Here is a 7,696-nt window from a genome sequence, read left to right as displayed (position 1 = left end):
CATTCTCCAGAATCCCCTAGTAAAATACTATAACCTTTTATTTGAAAGGAATAACATTTATTTCCACTGTTCCTTCTGCCTCCCAGAAATATCTTACCTGTTTGTCTTGCTATAGAAATGGCAGTTTGGGTAGTTTGTTCAAGATTCCATGCAGTGTTTGGAAGGATAATAGGAAATATCTGGTGTTTGGGTATTGCTTAGCCCTGAAAGCTTAACCGTTCATAGTCAAAGTTACAGGATGTGGTGTGATCTTTGGTCCTCTGGCAATTGTTTTTAGTGGTGATACTGTTCTGTCAAAATAGGTTTTTATTTTGCATGCTTCTTATAAATCTTCAAGAACTCCTTCACATCCTCAGGAGACCCCAAAATCAGGGGTACTTTCTGATGTATTTCAGTAGGAACAATGTCCAGTACTGGCTCCTTTCCTGTGGTAGCCAGTCCCCCAGCTCTTTCTATGATGAAGGCTAATGGGTTGCATTCATAGAGGAGCCTCAGCTTTCCTTGGGGGGACATTTCATTGGCTGGATAAAGAAAGATTCCTCCATACACCAAGGTCCTGTGTATATCTGCAACCATGGAGCCCACATACCTAGCAGTATAGGGAGCTGTATTGTCCTGAGGGTATTTCTTCTCCTGGAGGTACTCTAAGATGGCAGGCTCAAAGTCCCTGGTATAGCCTGCATTGATACTGTAGATGTTGCCTCTGTTCCTGATCTGGATATCTTTGTTGACTAAAATGAATTCCCCAATATCGGGATCCAGCATAAAGCAATTTACCCCACAATCCATAGCGATGACCATCACTGTGGCACTACCTTATAGAGCATACCCAGAGGCCACTGCATTTCGACCAGGCTGCAGAGCATCATCCTGAGAAGGCTCACCAGTTGATGTCCTTCTATAGATGCCAAAAATACTGCCAATGGACCCAAGGCAGTCAAAGTTAGAAGCACCATCCAAAGCAGCAAAACAGACCACATATTTCTCTCTTCTTTCTGGTTCTATTATTATGGCATGTGTGTTTTCTTCTGACACCAGGACACATGTGGCAACGGATGACCTCAGCATGTTAATAATCAGCTCGTTGGAGCTCACATCCAGTTTCTTAACTTCTTCGTCTATTACATTTGTGGGCTCGGCAATTCCACAGAGTTGGACTATTCCTGCTTTACGCACAGCGCAGGAGATGACTTTGACCGCAGTGCAGAAGCTAGTGAGCAGTTGGCTCATCTCATCTGTGCCTTAGGCTTTCTTACTTTTCTCCAGGGCAAAGTGGGTCAGGGTGCTGACTTCCTCTCGAAAGAAACCCTGGTAATCCATGACTTGGTAACCCATGAGCATTGCCTGAGTCCAGGCGCTTAATCTGAGAATTGGGAGCAGGGAGCTTGGAGACTGTGATCAGTTCTGTCTGTGGTCAATTCCCTGTGCTAGGATGGTGACTGTTGGGAAACAGCCAGTATTGACTGCAAGGGCACGGGGCCATTGGAATGCTGCCTGCCCAATCAATCACCTTACACCTCCGTAAAAAATGAGGATCCTGGAGGGGGAGGGGGTGACCTGGAGAGGAATAATAAGAACAAGGAAGGAAGGAAGGAAGAAAGGAAGGAAGGAAGGAAGGAAGGAAGGAAGGAAGGAAGGAAGGAAGGACCGATCTGTACCTACTTCATAATTTAGTCTCTGGTACCTACCTTGACCTCTTAGAAGAGGTAATTCAAAAGCTACTACTACTACTTGGAGGATAACCGTGTTTTTCAACTTTCTGTTTTTGCTGTGTGCTGCCGAAGCAATTAGAAAAGACAACCTTTGGATTCAAAAGGACTTGGGTTCATAGGACTTATGCCTTAGGACATATGGTGGCTGTCAGACAATCATCAGGCAATTATAAAATACTTACTATGGGACAGGTACTGTGTTAAGCTCTGGAGAGACAGTAAGGCAAAAACTTGGCACGAGTTAAAGTGGAAATAAAAGGAAGTTCTCAAAAAATTAAACTACCCAAACTGAGAAAAGATCAAACAGAGATATTAAATAACCCAATCTCAGAAAGGAAATAGAATTAGCTATAAAGAAATGGCCTGAGGGGGAAAATCGCTGGTCTTGATGGATTCATAGGAGAATTCTATCCTGTTTTTAAAGAAAAATTAGAACCAATATACACAAATTATTCTCAAAAATTGAGAAAGTACACTGTCAGATTCCTTTTGTGAGACAAGTACAATCCTAATACCTAGACAAGAGAAAGAGAAAACACAAGAGAACCATAGAACAATATTATTAATGAACATGAATTCCAAAAATTAAATAAAATCCTTTCAAACATAATATAATGATTCATACTAGAAATCATTCATCACAGCTAAGTTGGATTTATATCAGAGATGCAAGGTGGTTTCAACATTAGGAAAATAATTAAGATAATTACTCATATTAAAATAAAAACATCCCAAAGCTACATGATTATCTCCATGAATGCAGAAAAAGCCTTTGACAAAGTACAATATTGATTTATGCTAAAAAAAAATCACTACAAGGTATAGGCATAGAAAGACATTTTATTTTAGTATCATAAAAATATCTACATAAAACTAAAAGCCACCATCATATGCAATAGGGCTACACTAAAAACTTTCCCAATAAATACAAGAGTGAAGCAAGAATGTCCACTCTGTTATTATTTGATATGGTTCTGGAAATGCTAGCAATAACAATAAAATGAGAAAGAAGTTAAAGACATAAAGATAGGTAAAAGGGAGATAAAACTATCCCTATTTGCCTATAATACAATTATTTATTTAGAAAATCTTAGGGAATTAACAAACATAATAATTGTGAGAATTTATAGCTCCAGCAAAGTTACAAGCTACAAAATAAACTTTCAAAAATCTGTGTTATAATGATAAGAAAATCCAAAAGTCAATAATATAAAGGGAAATTCCATTCCAAATAACTGAAAAATGCATAAAATATCTGGGAATCAATATGACAAAGGGCACAAAATACTTCTATAGATTTAATTGCAAAGTGATCATTAAAGAAATAAAAGAAATAGGAATTTAGAGCAGTAATATCCTCACGACTGGGTGGTGCCAATATAACCAAAAAAATTACAAAACTACCAAAGTTACTTTATAGTTTTAATGCTATATCAATTAAACTATCAGAGGTATTCTTGACAGAACTCAATAAAATAATTTTTAAAATTCATTTGGAAAACAAAAGACATAGACCAAGGGTAGGGAACCTGCAGCCTCACCTATCAAGAGAAATAATGAAAAGAGGTAGGGATAAAAGGGGAATAGCATTTATAGATTTAAAACTACATTATAAAATAACAGTCTTCAAAATGATCTGGTATAGATTAAAAATAAGTAGATCTATTTAATAGACTAGAAAATGGAAAATAAGTTTCTGCACAAACTAAATTAATGCACCTAGGATGAGAAGGGAAGTAATCTCTGATAAGGATCTGGTATCCAAGATATACAAACAATTTACATATATATGTATGAAATAAATAAAATAGCAAATATATGTTTGCATAATTTGCCTATATGTGTATATATGGATATATATTTTTCGAAGCCATGCCCAGTTAGATAGTAGTTCTTAAAAAAAATTATATATAAAATTATATATAGTTGATTCATATATTTAAAAGATTATATATATAAATATATATAAATTATATAAATTATATTATATTATAATATGGCTGTCAGACAATCATCAGGCAATTATAAAATACTTACTATGGGCCAGGTACTGTGTTAAGCTCTGGAGAGACAGTAAGGCAAAAACTTGGCACGAGTTAAAGTGGAAATAAAAGGAAGTTCTCAAAAAATTAAACTACCCAAACTGAGAAAAGATCAAACAGATATTATATATATATTATATATAATATTATATATATTATATATATAATATATAGTTATATATAATATAATTATATCATATATAATTATATATGATATAATTATATTATATATTATATATAATATTATATACACTATTATATTATATCATATATAATTATATTATATATAAATTATATAAAAAATTATATATAGTTGATTCATATATATAAAAATTATATATAGTTGAAAAAATGAAAACAATTTTCAAAAGAATTTCAAACTACTGATGACCATAAAACAATACTCCAATTCACTAATAATCAGAGAAAAACAAATGAATGCATCCTGCAAATTAGAAAAAGATGCTAAAAGATAGATATCATCAGTATTGGAGAAGTTGTGAAATAATACGCACACTAGTGTATTGTTGGTGGAGTTGTGAATCAGTGAGACAATTTTGGAAAGCAATTTGGAATTACACAAGTATAATAACTAAAAGGGACTACTCTTTCACCCAGAGATTCCATTACTGGAGTTTATCTTGGTATACAATGTGAGATTTTACTCTATATCTAGTCTCTGCCTGACTACTTCATAGTTTACCAGCAGTTTTTGTCAAATGATAAATTATTACCCCAGTAGCTGGGGTTTGGGGAAGTTAAACATTAGGTTACTGTGTTTATTTGTTTCTGTATGTTATGTACCTAATCTGTTTCATTGGTCAGACTGCATAATTCTTAACAAATACCAAATCATTTTGATGATTGCTGCTTTGTAGTACAGTCTGAGATATAGGACTGCTGGGCCATTTCCCCAATTTTTTTCCCATTATTTCTCTTGAGATTTTTGACCTTTTGTTCCTCTTGATAAAAATTTTAATTATTTTTTTGTTTGTTGTATTTTATCAAAAGCATTTTTACATCTATTTAAAAGTAGCTAATAATGATAATAGCTAGCATTTATATAGTGCCTGTTATGTGCCAGACACTATAATTATCTCATTTGATCTTCATAATAACCCTGAGAGGTAGATGTTATTATTCCCATTTTAACAGTTGAGGAAACTGAAGCAAACAGTTTTATTGACTTGTCCAAGGTCTCACAGGTAGTAAGTATCTGAGGTTGGATTTGAACTCTCAACTTTCTAACTCCAGGACCAGTGTTCTTTTTCACCTATCTGCCCAATCTATTAATATAATAATATGATAAACAATTATGTTTATAGTTTTTCTAATATTGGACCAGTATTGTATTCCTGGTATAAAGTTAACTGTTCATAATACATAATCTTTGTTTTATGTTGCTGTAGCCTCTCTGAGATATTTTATTTAAAATGTTTGTATCAGTGCTCATTAGGAATATCAAGCTATAATTTTCTCTACTTTACTCCCCTAGTTTAAATATTATGACCATATTTATATAATATAAAAGGAATAGATATCATATATGAATGAATTTGGTAAAATTCCTTCTTTTCTTATCTTAACAAGCAGTTTATGAAATATTAGCATTCACTGTTTTTTGAATGCTTGATAAAATTTGCCTGTAAATCCGTCTAGTTGTGGGTTGTTTTTCCCATTTTGGAAGTTCATTCTTGGCTTATTTAATTTATTTTTCTGAAATCTGATTTTTAAAAAATTTCTATTGTTCTTTCAACCTACGTATTATATATTTCTGTAAATATGTATCCATTTTGCTTAAGTTGTTTATAAGTAGGCAAAGAAGTTTCTTATGCTATCCTTTATTATTTCTTTTATTGTGAATTCTCTTTTTTTCATTTTTGACTTAGGTAATTTGGTTCTCCTTTCTTTTTAAAAACCAAATTATCAAATGGTTTAATTCTCCAAAATCAGCTCCTAGCTTTATTTATTAATTTAATTCTTTAAACTTTCAATTTTTATTTATATCTGTTGATTTTATAATTTCTATTTTGGCATTTTAATGGGGTTTTTAGTTTGTTGGCTATCTAGGTTAATTAATTGCACACCCAATTTGTTGATCTGTACTTTCTATTTTTTAATGAAAGTATTTAGAGATATAAAAATCTCCCCCTAAAAACTGCTTTGGCTGCATCCCCCAAATGTTAATATGTTGTCTAATTATTAGCATTATCTTTAATGACACATTTTATCATTCCTCTAATTTTTCTTTGACTCACCAATGCTTTAGGATTGAGATATTTAGTCTCTAGTTAATTTTTAATCCTCTCTTCAATGGTCATTTATTAGAGAAATGTTTATTGCATTGTAGTCAGTAAAAGAGACATTTAATATTTCTGCTCTTTTGAATTTATTTGTGAGGTTTTATGCCCTAATCTATGGTCAATTTTTGTAAAAAGCATGATGCACAATGGAGAAATATGTATATTCCTTTCTAATTCCATTCTATAATTGCCATGTCTAACCTTTCTAAAATTCTATTACATTCCTTAATTTCTTTCGCTTCTTATTTTTTTGTTAGATGTGTTGTTGTTGTTGTCATTTGGCCTTCATTCTCGAAGGGGACCATGGCATCAGGAAGGTGATGCCATGACTTGCAAGTAAACTCGATTTAAGTGAGGGTGGGCTGTGCAAAGTCACCAGTCTCACTTTTTCCTCTGGAGCCACCTGGGTTCAGTTGTAAGATATAACAACTGTATGTTATATCTCCAGTCAGGATGACTGATGATGGCCCCAGATGCAGGGGAAACCTTAGCCTTTTTAAGTTAAGGTCTTTCCCAGGTCTCAGTTTGACTGAAGCAACACCCATTCAGTGATTAAGGCTAGGTAAAAATGAGGAGAAATGAGAGTGACAAGATGAGAACAGTGGACAAAGAGCTTATCAGTTGGCTGGAAGAGTTGACAAAGAGTGACTGAAAAGGTGGGTTGGATGCCTTTTCTGCCCTCCCCCACTGCAAATGCCCTCCACCTTATTGCCTTATATCCATCTTGTATCTATTTTGTACACACCTGACTATACATTGGAGAAAGAGCATAGTATAATGGACAAGTTGTTTGTCCTTTGTTCCCAAAGAGGACCATGTCATCAGGAAGGTGATGCCATGACATGCAAGTGAATTGGATTTAAGTGAGGGAGGGCCGTGCAAAGTCACCTCTTTCTCTCCTCCAGAGCCACCTGGGTCCAGTGGCAAAATATGATCAGGACGACTAGAAGATACCTTAGTGACAAGACTAGGGTAGTAACCCTGAGCCAAATGGAGGAGCAAGGTTAAGGGACAGCAACCTCTGAACTTTCACAGGAAGAAAGCGAGACCCATTTCCTCTTTCTAGGGAAGAAACATGCCCCCTGAATGTTGGTACCATGTGGATAGTTACCTGATTTAGTTACTAGTATGCCCTTATCAAAGCTTGCTCTCAGAAACATCTCTGATGCTTAAGCACACTAATGTGTAAATTAATGAAAATTGCTTAAAGTATTAGTTTTCCCTATGGCATTGCTTTTCAATAGTGATCAACGTCTTAGGAAAAATAGGACAGTTTTAAGGGGAAATTTTCAGGCACTAAACAACAGGTTGCTAATTATTTTTTTTTTAAAGGGGAACACTGTAAGGTGACTGTAAAATCCTACAAGTTCTTTGCTCAAAAGGTAAAGATTGATGGTAGGGATGAAAGATGTTTACTCAAGGATCCTTGATTACATTATTGCTAAAAATCACTTTGAAATCCTGCCTGTGCTACTGTCAAATGAACAAAATTCTGTTAACTGTCTTGCATGCTGATGAGAAGGAAGGTTAGACCTCTTCTTTCTATCCACCTCTTCCCATTTCCTGTTGCTACAATTGGAATCTTGCCACTATGAAATAAAAGTATCGATTTACCATCATTCTTTGAGCTTAGACAACT

The 7,696-nt window shown here is 34.2% G+C and overlaps 1 pseudogene; it reads right to left on the bottom strand.

The window, feature by feature from the left end:
* Positions 1–306: 306 nt before the first annotated feature.
* LOC114053940 lies at positions 307–1,335 on the bottom strand (annotated as a pseudogene).
* Between the last annotated feature and the right edge of the window lie 6,361 nt (positions 1,336–7,696).

This window comes from Vombatus ursinus, unplaced genomic scaffold, assembly GCF_900497805.2.
Source record: "Vombatus ursinus unplaced genomic scaffold, bare-nosed wombat genome assembly UNPS02014812.1, whole genome shotgun sequence".
Classification (NCBI taxonomy): Eukaryota; Metazoa; Chordata; class Mammalia; order Diprotodontia; family Vombatidae; genus Vombatus; species Vombatus ursinus.
This window is presented reverse-complemented; position numbering and strand designations above follow the sequence as displayed.